We start from the raw sequence: 19,962 nt of genomic DNA, 5'->3' as shown, positions 1-19,962 counted from the left end.
TGAACATATGAATTTTGCAGGGACACAATCATTCAGACCATAGAAAATCCAACACCCTCCCCAGCCCAGCCCAGTACTCCCAATCCCCTTTACCTGCCTCTGCTGTTCCTTAAGACATTTATCACCTTCTAACATGCATGCCATAAAATTTACTTACTTTTTACATTTTCATGTACTGTGGGTTTCATTAGAATGTAAGTTCAAGAAGGCAGGAATTTTTAGCTTTCTGGTTCACTGATGTGCCCAATACCATGAACAGTGCCTAAAACACACTACATATTAAGCAAAACTCAGTGGATGGATGAGTTATAATTGGGTAATTATTTCTGTAATTATTCATTACACATTTTTCCCTGCCATACTGAGGTCTACAAGGACAAGAGCCAAGTCTGTCATAGACACCCCTGGAGGTACACAGCAAATATTAATTAATTCAGCAAAAGGAGGAGGAACAAAGTCAGGATGTAAGAAGTGCTTTACTGAGCTAAATCTACTGTTCATAAGGGTAACCCCCACCTGGACTGCCTGCATGCAGCTCTGTTCTCACTGGTTACCACTTGAACACAAGTGACCTAAATAAAGCTATTGATTCTGGTAAGCCCAAGCACAAAGCATCAGAGGCCCTTGGAACATCAGGGGTTTGAGCACAGACAATGGTTTCTGCCTCAGTCACACAAACATTTGATCCCAAGGATGTGGGGGAATTATCAGGAAAAGTTCCAGAAGCTACTGAAATTTTTCATTCAAAACACAGATTACCTAGAAGACCTCAACCATGAATTTCTTCCAGCAACAAACATTTACTGAGAGCCTATCTAGGTTTCAGGTCATAATTTCAGTCTGTGACTTTCTCATTAAGATGTATTCATGATTTGCTAGGTTAGTTTAGCCTTCGGTGGGTCAAAGACTTGCTCCAGGAGAAATGGCATATAAAATAAACCGAACAATCAGTTTTTGTAAGATGCACAAAGAGAATCAAATTGCAGAGTCGGTCTGACCTCTCACCTAAGCCGGCATGAAATTCCCAACCTCTATAGAGATAAAGGCTGCTTGACTGGGAAACGAGTTCTGAAAATCACATCACCAAAAGCATCTTCCTGCTCAATGTTTCCATCAAAGCAAATGCAACAACTGGCAAAAACAAAAACAAAAACCTCTCGGGCTGGGGATATAGGCTCAGGTAGAGAGCTTGCCTCGCATGCACAAGGCCCTGGGTTCAATCCCCAGCACCACAAAAATAGAAAACAAAAAACCTTTAAAGCGCCTCTGAGACAAAGAATTCAGGAATGAAGTAACCATTTTAAGTGTGAACACTGAGGTGTGTGGGAAAGATTCTGATTCATAACCAAAAAGAAAGTGAGCAATGTGGGGCCTCTAGAGAGCTTGCTAGGAGTCTAGATTAATCAATATAATTGGGTTGGGGCTATAGCTCAGAATACTTGGCTAGCATGCGCAAGACCCGGAGCTGTATCCCTATCCCCACCCACACACATCAATACAGTTGATCAGATCCAGCCCAACAGGTTTACTTATTTGAGATTTAGATTCATATTGCACAGTTTGAATAACATCATAATAAATGTGATTTTAAAATACACAAGACTGAAAAACTGTCATTCTGAGAATCTAGTGAAATCTGAGAAAAAGCCACAGGGAAAAACTGGGAGACAGATGAGTGAGAAAGAAAGATAACAGAATGGCTCAATAGGTCCTTGGGCAAAAGAAATCTATAGATGATTTAGTCACAACATTAAAGTAACCCCTACCTTAAACCTCTGCATGCATTGAGCTTCCTTGAGGCATATCTCTGTTTTTTTGTTCTTTTATGCCTTGAGTTATACCTTTGAAATAAAAGTTGTTTTTCTCATGCAGCTGTAAAAGTCTTTAAAAATATGAACCTGACAGTTACCTGCCTTAGAGTTGGACAACATATATAATCACCAGCTCCATTCTGTGTCTTAGCTGTGTGATCTTAACCAAGTAACTTAACCTCTCTGAACTCCAGGTTCTTCCTCATCCACAAAATGTGAAGCTTAAATGAAATAATGCATATAAATGATCAATAAATATTAGATTGACTGGCAGAACTCAGTCTTACATAGAAACCAAGTAAGATCCCACAATGACCATCTAGCATGACCCCATGACTGCACAGCATATTATTCTGTGACCTTGGAGATAAAGATCTTGTGCAATTACAGAATAGGCAAAAATCCAGGAAATGGGCCAATTCTGAAATGCCATTATTGCTCCTGAAGGAAGGATCTTCTGTCAGAAGATAAAGCAACCTTCTCTTCCCTGTACAGATTTCCCAGCAATTTCCACCAAGCACAAACAGAAGCCAGTTGCAATCCCTCAGTGGTAGGAAGTACAGACTTGGCCTGAGGTCACGGTCATCTCACATGAACAGTCCTGTGGCAATGGAGGGGCAAATAAGACCAGCTCAGAATCCACAGGTCTGATACAGACAGAGATGAAGGGAGCCACTCAGAAAAATTCACATCATATCACATCACATTCATCCTCTTTTGTGTCATTTCCACAGCTGTGAGAATTCTGTCAAATATTTAAAAGGCCATCATTTGAAGTTGCATCAGTTTCTGCTATGAGGACAACCTCCTTGGGTCTCTCCACCTGGTGCTGTTCCTGAAAGGCCCCCAGGGGCTACAGTGCAATCAGTCTGGTTTCACACCACCATGCTCAGTGTACTCCACTTAATTATTTAGGGCCTGAGGCATTGTTTTCTTCATGGGGCAAAGCTTTCAGAGCATTCAAAATTCATGGGAGAAGCCAAGGAGTGGCTTTTTTTTTTTTTTTTTTTTTTTTAGTTCCCTCCCTTGAAGCAAGTGATATTGTTTTCAATCAGACTGTGGGATTCCAATTCCAATTTTTCAGAATATTCCACCCTTGGTAAGGCATGACTGCTTTTAACAAACAAGTCCTTAGAGAGGAAAGAAAGACAGATGAAGGCAAACTGGACTGATCAGCAGTTTGAACCCATAGGAGTCACCTTTAAATTTAGAGTCAGATTCTATTGGTGCCAAAGTAAAACAGAAGCCCTAACCACCACTCGGAACACACTAGGTGTGGAGTGTACAAGTCCCTCTCTAAGAGATAAATCTGTGCTCGCTCCAAGCTTGGCAAGTTCAGGGTTTGACTGACCCAACCCTATATCACAGAAGACAACCCAGTGCCAGAGACCATCTAGGTGGGCAACCAACAGACTGTGAAGGTGGGCTCACCACCCTGACAAAGATGTAGAGAGGAGCTACCCACACCCTGAAGCAATGCCAGAAGAAACATAATTTCCCTACCACAGAGAGGTAAATTGAGGCCCCAAAACAAACTCACTACTCCAAGATGATACTAGACATGCTGCCTCCAGAAAGAGACCCACAAACAGGGTTCCTGGGGCTGCCACACTTGAGCTGTGTACTTGCAGGGGTCACATCACTCCCAGTGAAGTCCAGCCCTCAAGACTCTCCCCAAGGAGGACAGAAACCTGGCAACAGATCAGAACAAGGTTTGGACAAAGGAAATGCTGACATTGCAGGCCACCTCCTATCACCTGCTCTGTGCATACCCCACTTGACAGGTGTTCTCCAGTCACCCACACAGAACCAACCTTGGGCTCCTCCCTGATGAGTCCTAGTTGGGTTGGGACAGAGCAAGTCCCCCACCAATGGCAGCTGGTCATCTACATGGAGACTGCTCTCTCTTCCCCCTACCCTAACTTCTTGGTCTAAGTTCTCCTTTCTCAAGGCCAAATATGCCCAAGTCCTTTAAACAGGTAACACTCATCTCGTTTGGGTTAAGGACCCTTTTGGATATCTGATTAAAATGCCCTCCACAGAAAATCATACACATATCTACAAATGTCCATACTCCATGTTCACAGACCCCATGATAAGAGCCCCTCCTTCTAACCATCCCTATGGAGCATGCTCAGACCCCTCTCACTCTGCTTCTCCTCCAAAAGTCCTTCCTCACATCTACAATTTGGATGATTTCGGGCACCCAGAACCAAATGCAACACGTCCCTTTGCCTCCTTCCTTACTGCTCTTTTCAATTTTGACTAACATCTTCAAATCATTCAGCACATCACTGAGTTGAGTCCAGAGAGCTCATCATCGCTCAAAATCTACATGTCTTTCTCACACTCACAAAAGATCTGCCCCACTCCCACACCTGAGATGTAAACACGTGCCATCACTATACCTCAGGGAAAGCCAGGAGGCCACAATTTCATAAGTCACCTAACATCACTCAGGGTCCCCCCCCCCCCCCCACTTCTCTGGACATTCTCAAATCTGAGCTGGTCCTCCCCTCCTCTCTATTCTTCCAAATCCTCATGGGCTCATGCCAGCAGGCATCAGCACCTCTGGTCAGAATACCCCTTCACTTTCATGCTTTAACTGAAACCAGCTTCCCTGAGGACAGTGCCCCAACAAACACACAGAGCTATTTTGTCCCTAGTGCCCCTATGCATGTAGGACACAAAGGGAGGGGACTGGTGTCCTTGAGGCTCACTCCACACCTTTGGAAGCAGGGCCATTCCAAGTACCTGCCTCCTATCCACCATCACCTGCCTTCAGCAACCAGCCCAGTTTCCTCTTCTGCCTACTTCCTGTCACTGTCACCATCCTTACAGATGACCCCCAATACCCTGGACTTGGTTCCTTGGTCTCCTCCATGCCAATGCCTTCTGCCCCATGCTCTTTCAGTGACCCTCAGCCACAGTCATATGCTGGGCTCCTCATGACTTTGAAATCTGAACTGCACATTTCCCCTCCAGCCCACATGGCTGATCATTCCAGCTCACTCACTCAGGCATTTCCCACCTCAGAGAGCCCTCCAATCCACTGCCTTACCCTCCCACTGGCCACCTACTTTCTTCACATTCTTTCTAACAATCCCATGGCCTATCACTGTTATCAATCCCAGGCCAATACTGTGCCTCCCCAGCCTAGCAAACCACAACCTGGTGCATCCTACCATCTGCCTTCCCATGCCCACACCCAAGCCACTGAGCAGTATCACGAAACTGGGTGGATGAGTTTCACTTTAAATTCAGATTCTCTGACCTCAAACTGTCACTCTGCAGTGGCCACAGGCTTGTGTTTCTCTGGTAGGTTTGCCACCCACTTCCAGACAATAATTTTCCATCACCTTCTTCTCTAACTTCCCACACCCTGTCCTCCACCCCTTCTCAGTCAATGACCCAGCCTCTGCTTCAGAGAAAAGACAGGAGGTACAAATGGGACTCCCATATCTTCCCACCACACCCAAGCCTGTCTGCATCGCACCCAGTGACCTCCTTTCCAGGAGGGCGTGTTTCTCTTCCACCTCCAAAGGACAATCCTTCCCTAGTGCTCTGACCCCCAAGCCTCTCATCTTCTCAAGGGCTTGGCTCCTCTGTCATCCTCTCTGACAACATTCCCATCAGTATCCCACCTTGATACCTTCTCCCTTTCCCTACAGTCTCCTATTATTGTCCTATTTCTCTGCCCTTTGAATAGTCAACTTCAAAAAAGTGGTCCACACATTTCCACACAACTCCCCTTCCCAGTCTCCCATTTACCTTCCAACCCACCAGGCTCCTGGCCCAACTGCAACACCAACTTGGCTCAGGTAAGGGGTACCAGGAGCTGCCAGGACTTCTAGCCCCAGGTCACCTCCCAGAAGCATTCAATGCCAATGTCTAAGCCCTCTTGAGATCGACTGACCACCACTCACATTTTCTCCTCTTTCACTGACCAACCTCCTCCATCTTCTCTGCTGGCTCCTCCTCCTTTATGGCCATCTAAAAGATGGGTGCTCCAGGCCTGGACCCTGAACCCTCTTCCTCTGCCTGCCTTCTTCCTCAGTGACCTTGCCCAGTCTTCTCCCATCTGACCTCTCTGCTGAGCCCAGGTTCATAAAATTAATTGCTTCCTCCCCAGCTCCACTCACATTCTCAAACTGATGACACTGAAGCTGGCTCCCTCACCTCCCTTCTAAACAGCTCTTCCTACAAGCTTCCCCACATCTACTAGCATAAGCCAAACACCAAAGGGATCCTCTTCATTTCCTTTCTCTTCCTCATCCCATATGCTATGTGCCATCCATCAGGATGTTCTAAAAACATCGTGTGGAACTTGTTCCCTTCTCTCCCTTTCCTCTGACACCTTACTAGCCTCGCAGCATCCACACTGACTGGGATGGAGCCTTGCACCAGTCTCTTTGCTTCAACTCTCGCCCCCTCCCAACCCTTCACCACAGAGCACCATTGTGGTCTACTTGTAACTTAATGAGGATTATGTGGCAGCCCTTCAGTCTTATTCATATTCGATCCCACTTCACCTCAGGTAAAATCCACAGTCCCAGTCACAGCTTCCAAGTCCGGCCCAATTTCTTATCTGTGTCTCTCTTCAGCCCCAGGCTTGGCTCTCTCTCCCCTCATGTGCTTTGATCCTGATCCTGACATGCTGGTCTGATTTCAGTTTCTCCAATATTTGGGACAGCCCTTTCCCACTTTAGGTCCTCTGCATTTGCGTCTTCCTTAACCTAGAACACCTTGCTCTCTTTCTTCACATGAAGGAGCAGCATGAATATCACCTCTTCAGAGAAGTTTCTCATAACCATGAACTGTAAAGTGTCTCAACCCTTGCATCTTTCCCTCTGGAACTGAGAACAACTTGCAGTGGTTTTACTGGTGGACCCATGTAGAGGTTGGTCTTCTTTTGTGGGGACACGGAGGACACAAGGACAGGTGAAGTGTGTCTGCCTCACTATCATGTAAATTCTATGGAGAGAGGGATCATGTCTTTTACTCACTACTGACTACATGTTTAAATGATAATATTTTTTTATATACTACTTCAAAAGGCATTAAAATTTTAATTCCACCTGGGGTTTTGGTTTTTGTTTGTTTGTTTTCAGTACTAGAAATTGAACCCACAGGCCCTCTACCACTGAGCTACATTCCTAGTCCATTTTATTTTGAGACAGGGCCTCCCTAAGTTGCTGAGGCTGGCCTCGAACTTGTTATCCTCCTTCCTTAACCTCCTGAGTAACTGAGATTACAGCAGAACACTACCATGCCTGTTGTCCTGTCACTTTTTTAATGTGGTTACTAGAAAATGTAAAATTGTGTATGTGGCCATCATATTTTTATTGGAAAGAACTGGTCTGGTTTGCAAGAGTGGGGCAGTCACAGATGATGACAATTTGTTGTGATAAACTACATATTATAATTAAATGTTTTATGTGATAAATAATATAGATGGGCATGGACCTATCAGGGGCACACAGAGGGCAGGCAGGTCAGGCTAGGTTATAGCATGTTCAAACTATCAAGCTAATGAGGATGGAGTCATGAATCATTGCTACTTAGCCAGATGCCTTGCAAGTAGCTTGTGTAAAATATCCATTACATGTGCACATTTGAAGGCCAACACTGGAATGACATGGGACGTGTCTCAACATGGTCATGTAGAAAATATCCTGCCACCCCTCCCAATTCCAGCGGATTCCCAGGTCACTATGAATGGCATGTCTAGTTATCCTCATCTTCATAAGACTCAACACTTCCATCTCCAACTTTCTCCTCCTTATACTTAGAGAAGTGGACTCACTGGGAGAAACAAAGATTTGTATGATTTGGTTTCTCTGACCGTCTCAACTTTGGGCTACTGCCAGACTCAATGATGGGCTGAGGGACAGTGATGTGCAGAAGCAATCAGTCCATCTTTCATGGGATACAGGCTAAGTCACGTGGTGTGGGGGAGGAGAGCAGACACAAATAAGTCGCCCCTACACTGTCTCTGCCCTCAGGTGTCAAGCTAACCTTCCAGGTTAGCACATTAATGCTCACTCCCTCCAAGAGATTATCCGCTCCCATGGAGCAAAGAAATTCTCTCCTCACAGAGGTTAATAAACTCACAGATCTCATTACTCACAGAGGTCATGCTGGCAAGAATTTTAATGCATTTTTTAGAAAAAGTCTGGAAGAATTATTAACAAGAGAACAATGACTGGCTATGGGAAAATGCAAGGGCAGAGAGGTGACTGATAGGGATGGAGCACACACTCTCTTCTCACGAAGTGGCCCCATGGCTTTGAATGGCAAAGCATTCAGAGTCCATGGTCATCCCTGTGTACCCACTCTCTGGTCTGGGACTGCTGGCCTCTGCTCCCTGTCCCAGGTCATTTGGCATGTTGGCAAGCCATCTTATTGTGGCCACTTGTAGAATCTCACCTTCTTGCTTAAAGTGGCCTCTGAAACTACTCATAAATCTGTATTTGCTTCCACTAACTCTGTGCCCAGACCCTACAAGCAGCTATATCAGCACATTTCCTTTCTTCTTGATCTACCTCCGGTTCTCAGATCAATTCCTTAGGTCACACTGAGAAGGAAAAGTTAGCCAACCCAGCTCCCTTATTTCCTTTCCTACCACAGTCTCAAACTGTCTCTGTGCCTGCACCTGGTCTCTGAGGATGATCCTCTAGGGTCCCTTCTGGAGATTTACCCTTTCTCTTAAGCTCTGCACTAGTTCCTTCCTGCCTCCAGCCCCATGGCCTCCCCTCTTTCTCTAACATTTTCAATCTCTCCTTTTCTTTGTCCTCAGTCTCCCAACATGTTCAATTCACAAAAAAAAATCGACCTTTCTTCACTTCTGACTCACCCTTAAGTCCACCTTCCTCTCTGACTAGAATTCTCTACCCACTCCCCACATACTCACTCCTTAAATGAATTTTGCCTGCAAAGGAATCTGTTTTCCACATTTGGCTGAAGTTGTTCTCAAAACTCATCAGGGCCAGGTTGGAGTTGTGGTTCAGTGTAGAGCACTTGCCTGGCATGTGTGAGGCCCTAGGTTTTGATACTCAGCACCACATATAAATAAATAAAATAAAAGATCCATTTAAAGTTAAAAAAAATAAAAAATAAAAAAAAAATTCATCAGGGCCCTAACAACCTACTCTCAGTATCTTACAGTGTGCACCTTGTCTATCCCCACTGTCCTGTCAGTTTTCCGAGGTCTTTGACCTTATTGAGTACGCCCCTTTTGCAGCCTCCTCTCCCATGGCTTCTACAACACCTCTACTCCAACAGCCTCCATCTGGGTCTCATCATCTCTCAGTTTCATTCACTGGTTTATTTTCCTTCCCTTCATTTGTAGTCCTTTGCCAGAGTTCCATCTTTATCCTTCTTAACTTCCTCTCTCCTTGGGTGGTCAAATCCATATCAGAAGTGATGGCTCACAAATCTGTATCTGTGACTCTAACCTAAATGCTGAGTGTGAGAGTCAAGTTTCTACTTACAGAGGGAACCCCAGGTATGGCCCACCACAAGTGGAAATTCACCAACCACATCCACCCCAAACTAAACTCTCATTTCCTCTAAAAGAACTATGAAGGTCACCTCCTTCAGGAAGCCTTCTCTAACTCACTTCTAGTTCAGCACTTCCTCCTTTTTCATAGACCACAGGGCTTATCTAACTGCCCTAATTACCTCACCACCCATCTCCCTCACAAGGGTGGGAACCTTGTTCTGTCAAGCTTGGTCTTCCTGGTGCCTGGCTCAAGAAGGTGCCAATATCCAGGTAATGGTCATAGGTAAAACAGTCAAGAAGGGAATACAAGTTTGTGAAGAATGATCAGAAAAAGAGTGCATATCCATAGGAATAAACAGGGATTGAAGAGGTGTGAGACCCTGAAATGTACCGAACACTCCACATGGCTCCTGGTATCATATCCTCCCATGCTGAAATATTAGGTAATGTCTGTTTGATGTTCACCTCCTCCACTAGACTGTAGACATCATAGGGTCAAAGATGTTCATCACTGTGTTCCTAGCACTTACACCGATGCCTGACACAAGGCCACTGTTGGTAGATGATCACTATTTCTTGAATGAATAAGTGAATAAATATACAAATGATCAAATTAAGGGTTCCCCAAACAGCAATACAAATTCCTAGTCCAATGTCCACAACTGGAGACAGCTGTCCATACTTGCACCTCTCCATGAAAGCAACCAGTTGGCAGACTAGTTTTCCTGTTGGTATACATGGGTCAGCTCTCTTGACATTTCCTAGTGACATTACTCTACCTGCACCATCTGAGGCTTAGTGATATGAGGTGACACTTCAGAGGGCAAACCTCATGTTGTCTGGGTCACCTGATGATAGGAAGCCAACTCTAGCACTGCTCAAGACCAGGAATGGAATGAGTGGGTGATCTCAAAGGAAGTTGTGCAGAGTAGCTGAGGACTCAAGGTAGGACTTGGGGGGATTAAAGATAAGAGGATGGAAGTACTCAATCCCAACTACTCCAGAAGTACCCCAAGAGCCACTAGCCAACCTCCTACCCAAAATAAAAATGAGGATGATGATGATAAAAAAAAACTTGGCCACCATTCAGTTAATACTTATGCATCAGGTGCTGTGCTAATTTAATTAATGCCTTACACACATTTTCTATTTAATCATCTCAACCACTTAAGAGATAAACTCACTGAAACTTGGGCTAGGGATACAGCTCAGTGGTACAGTACTTGCTTAGCATGAGTGAAACCGTGATGAGTTCCATGCCCAGTATGGGTGGGGTGGGGGAACCGACAAGAAAACTTCTTAACAGAAATAAAATGACTTATCCAAGCTTACACTGACAGCCAAGGAGCTGGGGTTGGACTTGTGTGAATTTAAACATCCCTCCCAGGTCCCCTGCAGGTGACCCTCCATGACAGTAAATTTACCTCTGGGTGAAACAGCCAAATCTATCCTCAGTCCACTTGGAGGAGTTAGAGAGCTCCGCTTCACACCAGCTGAGCTGAAATATGCCTGGGTGCAACTCCACTGGGAGCTGCTTTTCCTGCCCTTTTCAGCATCTTGGAAACAGGTTCCAATTCTCTTCCCCATGAGGACCTTCTCCATCACCCCTCCTCCCCCAGGACAACAGAAGCTAAAGCAACACTTCTTTACCTCCATTTATCTGAACAACTCCAATTAAAAGTTTTCCCAATTAAAGATCCCAAAAGGGATCCAATGTACAGGCAATGGGGTCTACAATATTCCACACTAATTAGGCCCCTGTGGATAGCCCCAACCCCATAACCCACAAACAGGATGCCCCAAGAGCTGCAGGTTATCAAGGGTAGTCTGGGCTTGGTCACCTCACAGGTTATGTGGACCAAGATTCCCCCAAGAGGGTTGGGGTTGTGGATCAGTGGTAGAGCACTTGCCTGGCATGTGTGAGGCACTGGGTTTGATTCTCAGCACCACATATAAATAAATAAATAAAACAAAGGTCCATTGGCGACTAATATATATATATTATAATAACATATATATTATATATATAATATATATAATAATATATAATATATAATAATATATATAATATATATATACACACACAAATGATTAAATTATATACATATACAATATATATTATGTATATTATACACACACACACATACACACACACGTATGTATAAAAGATACCCAGGATGGACAAAGAAAGGGGCTGCTGCATCCCTCATGCATAGCTGGGAGCCCACTCCGGCCCTCCTCTGGGTAGAAGTCACCTGTGCACCAAAGGTCTTTTTAACACCCAGTTCTCAGGCTAACTGCTTGGGCTGTGGGTAATGCCTTATCCTAAGCTTGTCTACACAGAGGTAGAAAGTCCATGGTCCCAACATTCTCAGAGGAATAATAAGTAATAAGAAGACTATCAACCAGGCTTGTGAATAAGAATGTTTAAAAAAAAACTCTCTAGTCTTTGACGAATGTCTAAATGTGTTCCCCACAAGCATATTTTTATTCTAACAAGCTAATTTGAAATATAATTTAAATAATTTCTACCAGAATGATACCATATGACTAACAGCACCTCCGTGGCAGAACTACTGGAGACTTCATCATGCATTCAGAGACGCTTCCATCCTGCCGCTCTTCCCACACAGAACCAACCCTGCTAGGAAACTGGTTCATGATGCCAGCTCTCACCTCCAAACCTATAAATACAACCCGGGGGCAGCCTACATGCGCAATACCTAGAAAATTCAGACGCGTAAAAAGCAGTGCTTAAAAGACCATGGTATCAAAACTAAGGCAAATTGGGATCTTTTTGCCCCAACTCCTCATGATGCATCTTTTTGCTCAATTTATTTTCACACTGGTAAAAAAGCAAATTGTAACTCTCAGAATGTATAAGGTCAGGACTTGGTACACGAGAGACTTCTGACATTCTGAAAAATTCCTTTTCTCTATTGTAAATGTGCTATTTGTCTGCTGTTTGCTTCATGTTTGACAAAGGTGAAGGAAGTTTTTGTCAAATGGAAAAGGAGCACCTGCCCCAATGTGTGCACCCAAGGTAAATGCTTCTCCAAATGTTTTGGATGTCTATGCTGGCTGAGGTGACACTTCACTGAATTAAGTCAGGGTTTATTATTTTTTAAAAAGATTTTTAATTTTTAATTTTCCTTACAATCGAAACAAGAAATATGTCCTTTCTGTGTATATGTTCCTGTCACCAAGGGAATTATCTTTGAAGGAAAGGGTGTGATATACACCTGAAAAAGAACCCTTGAAGCACAAGGGGGCCTTCTAGTTGGGAGCATGGGTACTCAGCTTGCAAAGAACTTTCTCATCCAATTATTAAAGCAGAATTACTCTGCCCTGATATTTCCAAACAAAGAAACAATTTGAGTAGTTGGGTCTCAATCCACCTACCACCCTTAGCAACAATGATGTATACTTGATGTTCTTACCAAGATTCACTAAGGAGTGATGACTCACCCAAAATTACAGACACTGCAAATTATCTGATGTTAATTGTGATCTTGGTCTCTTCCATCATTTCTTTCCTTCAGTAATTCATTTAAAGCAAACGACTATGTTAAAGAACTGTCAAAAATATCTTTTTAAAAAAATACCCTGCCTTGTTCTAGAAAGGATTTACACAGGTTTACAAAGATGTCTAAAATTTAGTAAAATGACAAATTAGAAGTAGGTGTGGATTCAAATAATGTTGCATTTTATAGTTACTGGCAGGAAAAGATGTCCACTTGAGATATTTTAAGTTGAAAAAATTATGTTACAAAACAGATGTATGAGATGATTCCATTGTGTTAAAAATACATTTGCTCTGTGTAGACATACATTTAGACACACAGTCACACCGATATGGGAAAAAGCCTTCAAAGATAGACACCCAAATGCTGACTGGGGTTATCCCTAAGACGTGGGAAGACAAGTAATTTTCACTTCCTCCTTTATGCTGTTATTTTTTAGTATGAATGTGTAATGTTTTATAATTAGGAAAAAAAGCAAAGCTATCTTTAGTGGTAGAAGAGAAAAGGTAAAAGAAACACAAGGCAGGGCCATAAAACTGAGCTAGAAATAAATGTAATGAATGAGCTGTGATAGATCTGCTAAGGATGATCATACATTTGACTCTAAGTCAAACCTGATAATTTACACAAATCACTGAGTCCATTAGAAAAAACTAAACCACCTGCTCTGCTCCAGGTGCCCCTTCAGGGGACTATGCAAGCAGAAATATACCTTTGACTCTATCCTAACAACTCTCAAGGTCAGGAGTTTCAGAGCTGATTCCAACAAGAATGATGGCATTCCCCAAAGTAAAAGTCAACCAAAAGACATGTTCTGGCCATGGTTACCTCCCTAACCTCACCTTCAATCCCCCTCTCATTTAATCAGCTCCAACCTCTTTATTATCCCTTAACATACCAAGCATGCACCTGCCTCAGAGTCTCTGCACTTGCAGTTCACTCTGCAGGAACACTCTTCTCAAATACCTTTATGGGTCACTCTTTATCCTTGAGGTATGTTATGCCTCCTTCTCAGTGACGTCTTCCAAATGGATCCCCTATCTACAACCTATTCTATCTCCACAAGTTCTAGCCTGCTTCCTTATCCTCATGATTATCTAATAAACTGTATTTTACAAATAAAACAAATCAAAAAGAAAAAAGCTAAAGAGAATATTCATTCAATACATACTCAGTTAGCATCTACTCCTTTCCAAATTCTGTGGTTTTTTCCCAACTTAGATACTAATGGAGATGGTCATCTCAATGAATGAAGGTGATCCTAAATGCTAAGAGAACTCCAGCACCTCCCCATAGTGTACACAAGCATCTTTCCTAAATTCTTCCAAAGAGATAGGCACCTACCACCACCTCTTATACCTATGGATTATAAAATTTCATTTAAACTCATGGCATTTAAACATGAAGTTGTATATGAGGCTTAACTCACTTTTCAATATAAAAACCCTACAGCACCAAGAACTAACTAGATCTGTTCATCTCTGGATCCGGAACTGCACTTGCCTTACAGATGAAGGGATTGAATGAACCTTAGTGAAGTTTTAAAAACCCACAACAGGACCAAGAAAAGACAAGTTCACTTCAATATATCTCAGAAACTATATCCATTTTAGTTCACTCATCCCTGACACCCCATAATTTGTAGGAACTATATAGTTTAGTGTGATTCAGGAGGAATGGAAAATTAAAGAAGGAATGAACATCAAAAGAAAGTTAATCAGTATAGATTACTGAAAGGCAGCCGGAGGTGTTAGATTACCAAGATTGTGACATTCATACACTGCAAGACAATCTTGACTGAACAAAATAAATAAGTGTAAAGTGAAGCCAAACAGTAATATAATAGATCTGGTTTGTAAATGCTGACAAAATCAGCTAAAAGTCACAACAGCAGACAAGATGACTTTTCTACCAGCCTTTTACAGGAGGACAAAAAAATAATTTGCAACCCCAATACCCAGGTGACAGAAGATAAGCCAAAAATTGACCCACATCACAATGAAACCTAAATGGTTTGTTTTAACATTAAAAGAAAACTATCCAAATGTGATCTCTTTCTCTCTTGGCCCATACTACTCCTAATTAATCAAGCTATATAAAAGGTAATCCAAAAATTATCACAACTTCTACGATAGCATCCAAGCAAGACTGCCACCACATTCAAGCACTAAATCAAAGAATATTTACTGAGGGTCTATTAGGTGCCAGGTACTGTACTGGGTGTTGAAATACAATAATGAAAAAGGAAAGACCCTTCTGGGTGCACTGATGTTGAAGGAAAATAGATTATAAATAAGTAAACAAAGTCCAAACAATTACAGGTATGTCATGGCAAGCAACTATAGGATACAAAGGTGGGGCTGTGTTAGAGTTATGGGAAAGTGTATTCTCAATGTGGTGGTTGGAAAGGAGAGCAGGTGAACCTGACACCAAAATCTGAAGGAAGACAAAGTGCATATCCAGACAGAGGAAACAGCAAGTTCAAGGGCCCTGTGCAGGCCAAGAAAAGGAAAGGAGGACAAGAGTTAGTAGAATGCAATTAGGGACACTGGTGGAGTGGCAGGGGAAGCTAGAGATGGAGCAGGGGCTAGCACCTTGTCTGCTGAAGGGTGTTTAAGGAGAATGAGGTCATCTGATTTGCAATTTGAAAAGCTGGTCACTACAGCTCCTGGTTGCAGAATGGACTGGAGGCAATCTAAAGCAGAAGTTGAGGGTATGTTAGGAAGTTTGACCAGGAAGGAAGTGATGATGGCCAGGACTAGAGTGGGATCTGTGATTATGGGTTGAGGTGAGCACTCTCCAGATTTATTCTAGAAGTAGAATCCATGGGACCAACTGAATATGGGAGGTAAGGAGGAAGAAACAAAGATGACTCTTAGCAAATAAGTGGATAGTGGGTTCACAGGTTAGGAAGGAGAAAACAAAAGGGAAGGTGAGAACTGCAAGGAATATCAAGAACTCCATGTATGAACAAGAATCAGAAGCCCTGAGAAAGGTCTGTTTGGGAAACAAAACAAAACAAAACAAAAAACCATGAGAAAGGGTCACCAACATATAAAGTCATGGGGAGATAGGAGAATAAATTGGGATAGCTAATAAGTTAACTAGGAAGAAAGTTTTGGGGCTGGAGTCATGGCTCAGTGGTAGAGCACTTGCCCAGCATGTGTGAGGCACTGGGTTCGAATCTTAGCACCAAATAAATAAATAAATAAAATAAAGTCCATTGACAACTAAAAAAAAAAAATTTTTTTAAAAGAAAGTATTGACACAGAAAAGGAACCAAGACCAGTTCCTAAGTAACCCTACCATTTGAGACAAAGGAGCAACCAGTAGGAAGACTGAAAAGGAAACATCAGGAAGATAAAAGGAAAGTCAGGGGAGTGTGGTGCTAGAGCTGCTGAGAGGGGAGCTGTCTCAAGGAGGGAGGGGCCATTTGTGAAGAATGCCACTGTGAGGTAGAATAAGATGAGGACAGAGATCTGGCAGTTTCTATGCAGACATGGAGGCAGAAGCCAGACTGTAGATGGAGGACGACAAATAAATGGTAGGAAAAGAAAGTGGAGATGGCGGGTTTGGACATATATTTTGAAATGTCTTCAGGAGAAGGGGAACAAAGAAGTGGAACAGAAGCAGGAGAGGGATGCAGGATGAATGAAGAGTTCCTTTTTAAGATGGAGAGGCTAAAGTTGTGTTATCCAATATGGTAGCCACTAACTACATGTGGTGATTTAAAATTAAACTAAGTTTAAAATTCAGGTTCTCAATCACACTAGGCACATTTCAAATGCCCAGTGGCATTTCACAAATGACTGGTGGCCACTATATTGGACCATGCAGATATAGAATATTTCAAACACCATGGAAAATTCTAATGGGCAGTGCTGAACTAAAGCATGCTCCTGAACTGATGGAAAAGACTCTGGCGAGAAAGGAAGTTAGAAAGGAAAGATATCCTCTGAAAAGATGAGTAAGAATGAATAAAGGCTACACCAGGAAAAGGGGCCTCTGCTAGGGCAGCAGGAGGGACTGGCTGTCCAGCAAACAGGCAGGAAGAAGAAAAAGACAGCTGCACACTAGACTATAGGCATGGCAGGAAGATGAAGACTTTCCCTTGGTCTGTGGTTGCTATTTTGTCCATGAAAAGGGAGGTCGAGGGTGTGTAAGGAAGAGGGAAGAGAGGTCTGAAAAGGGGAGCAGGTATGGGTTGCCTTGGGGAATAACAGCAAACTCACCAGTAAGACCACATGCTTAATGCAGAACAATTTACAGAAGAAAAGTGGGAAATGGCAGTGAATGTCTGAAGGAGGAAAGGAATCTCAGGTGGGGAGAGGTAAACTAGGATTATTTGGGGTTTTATTGTTGTTGTTTTGTCTTTTTCTTAAGTCCTAGACCTGTCTACACAGTAGAGCCATGACAAAGCTGTAGAACCACAGCAAGGTTTCCTACTGGCTGCCCTTTCTTGGTTCTTCCCCCTCCATCCTACACAATACTCAGAAAGGATGACATTGGTTCTATTTTTGGTTAAAATGGCTCCCTCCACCTTCTCATTCTAAATTGCTTATCCTGCTCTTAGATCAAATCTCAATTTACAACCATGATTTGTACATTCACATAAATTACAAAAGAAGCAGATTTATTAAAAATGGTAGAGGTAGGTAGGAGTAACAAACCTTACCAACAAGAAGTGAGTAACATACATTTATGGAATGATATTAAAATTACACGAAAGATGTTCTGAGTTTAAATCCCCAAGCCACTCTCCCGGTTTTTCCACAAACAAAAAATTATTTTGTGACATTTTCTTTAAGGTTTTAAAAGTAAACATTTTCATCCACAGATCTATTTGATCTCAACCACAGTTTCAATATTTGTTTTTCATCACCAAGTGTGCTATGTTGGTTTTGTGTTGGCAGGGGTGAGGGGCAGAGAGAGAGAGTTAAAATTACCAGATTCCTTTTATCTTCCATCTTGAGACCTACATTTGCCAATTCCTTCTTCCCATTTTTTTTAAGTATGAAATCTGAGAACTCAAAGGTTCCCACTGCTCAAAGATCAGCTCTTTCATAGTCCTCTGAGGAATCACAGAAATATTACAGAAACACTGACTCGCAGCTCTGGTAAAATCTCCCACAGCTGCCATATGTGTGAAGTCTCTTGGATGGGAACCAACATCTTAAACAAACTTCCTCTCTCTCTTTCCCCTGTCCATGTCCTATTGGCCGACAGCCCTCATACCTCCCTTTCTCAAAATTCCTCTTGGCCTGCCTGTGCTCCCTCCAAACACTCTGTAGCCCTCATGGATAAGGCTTATTGTGTAAAATGACTCCAGATGCTTATGTGGAGTAAGGCACAATAAAGCCACTGACCCACGGAGGTTGGGTCAGACCACCAGATAATCTTGCCCCTTCCCACACACCCTTGCCTTCCAATGTCCCACCCATCCCAAAGAGAAAAGCAAGACCTCCATCCCACCTGATCTCTGGGTCCTGTAAAGGTCTGTTTAAAGAACACTGGACTCAGCAGCAGAAAACAGATTCAGGAACTCTGGTTCACTACCTTACCCCCATTTCCACTACCAGGCAAAGGCCTTGGTTCTGCCCATGACCATATACTAAGTGCCCACTTCTCCAAAAGCTAATCAGCTATACAATGTGGAAGACAGCATCAAACTACTTTGGGCCTCAGTTTCCTTCTCTGAAAAACAGGCACAATAAACATTCCCTGAATATGGACAGCATACCACCAACTTGTGCTCACATGGGTGAGCAGATATAAGGAGTTACTGTGTTATTAGCACAGTGGCTCCCTGACTCACAGCACCTACTGCTCAGGGAGACACTGAGGAAAAATCAATCCTGCTTTTTAAATTACTTCATATACTTAGAAGCATTAGTCACTTCAACTGAGTATTTCAACTTCCCCCCTGAACATCTACTCAGTTGTTTCAAAGACTGAAGCCTCACCTAGGTTCCTGACAGACCCATATCTTCAGCCATCTCCAAGATGTCTCAAAGTCCTCTGCTCCTGCGCTGGAGGTTTATTATTATTTGATGTGTTCCCTTTCCAAGAAAACTTCGATTTCCATCTTGCTTGTCATAACCCAAACGTGGAGAACGACAAACTGCTTTTCACACTCACAAACACAGGCCCTGGAGTTGATCGCACCGGGGGCGCAGGGACCGCGGAATGGCCGAGGCACCAAGGCCGGCCAGGGTGCTGGTCCCTACCAGGTGTTCCCGCGACCGGCTGGCTGGAAGCGTAAGGGCCCCAGCTTGGGGCGGAGAGTCCGCGCCCCCCAGGCTCATAAGTCGGCTTGAGGAAGCAGGGACGGGGGCGGCCGGTCAAGGGTTGCGCGCTAGCGCACAGAGCTGCAGCCCCTCAGCCCTCGGGGAGCACGGCGTGGGCTCACTCACCCCATCTCCGGCGCTGCTCCGGCGGTCGCTCCGACGGGGCCCTCGCTCTCGCTCTCCGCCCGCTTGCAGCCCCCCGCGCGGCACATGCGGCGGCCCGTGCGCGCCCGGCTTAGCCCAGGCGCCGCTCCATGCCGCGGGCTGCGCGGCCACTGCTGCCGCTGTCGCTGCTGCCGCCGCCGCCGCCAGGCGCGGGGGGCGGGGGTTGGGCCGCCGGGGGCTGGGCAGCCGCGCTCGGGCGGCGCCCGCCCCGCCCTCCCGCCCGGCTCCCTGCCTGGCTCCTTACGTAACCTCGTGGCCCCGAGGCTAAGGGCCACCAACAGGCGGGGGCGCGGTAGCGCGTGCAACGTCCCCGGTACAGCCGCGCAGACTCTGCTTTCCTCTCCGCCGGCCCCCTTCTCTTTGCAGACCCCACGTTGGGGTATCCCCGCCCCGTACCCACCTCGGGGCTTGGCGCAGTGCCGAGTGCATCCCACCTGAAGTCCCTCCAGCAGCTGGTGGGGACTTTGGGGCTACCTTTAGTTTGTAGATGAGAGAAGAAGGCAGGAGGAGGGGAAGAAATTTGCCCAAGGTCACAAATTAAGATTAGTGTTCAGGTCTTCAGAATCTGAAAAAGGGCACATCCATACCTCTCCTTAAAATCCACTTAATCTGCCAGGATAGGTGGCTTTAAAGTGCCTGTCACATGGAATTCTAGAAGGCAACGCAGCAGG

The 19,962-nt window shown here is 44.2% G+C and overlaps 1 protein-coding gene across 2 annotated transcripts in view; it reads right to left on the bottom strand.

Annotated features, from left to right (window-relative positions):
• Homer2 (homer scaffold protein 2) overlaps positions 1 to 19,448 on the bottom strand; it is an 87,610-nt gene extending 68,162 nt beyond the window's left edge. The window contains exon 1 of one of the 2 annotated variants that reach the window (XM_047538799.1): positions 19,253 to 19,448. The gene's annotated coding sequence lies outside the window, so the exon portion shown is untranslated. The remainder of the gene's footprint in view (positions 1 to 19,252) is intronic. The other variant, XM_047538800.1, reaches the window with a different exon arrangement.
• Between the last annotated feature and the right edge of the window lie 514 nt (positions 19,449 to 19,962).

The sequence above is a fragment of the Sciurus carolinensis genome, chromosome 2 (assembly GCF_902686445.1).
Source record: "Sciurus carolinensis chromosome 2, mSciCar1.2, whole genome shotgun sequence".
NCBI classification, from domain to species: Eukaryota; Metazoa; Chordata; class Mammalia; order Rodentia; family Sciuridae; genus Sciurus; species Sciurus carolinensis.
This window is presented reverse-complemented; position numbering and strand designations above follow the sequence as displayed.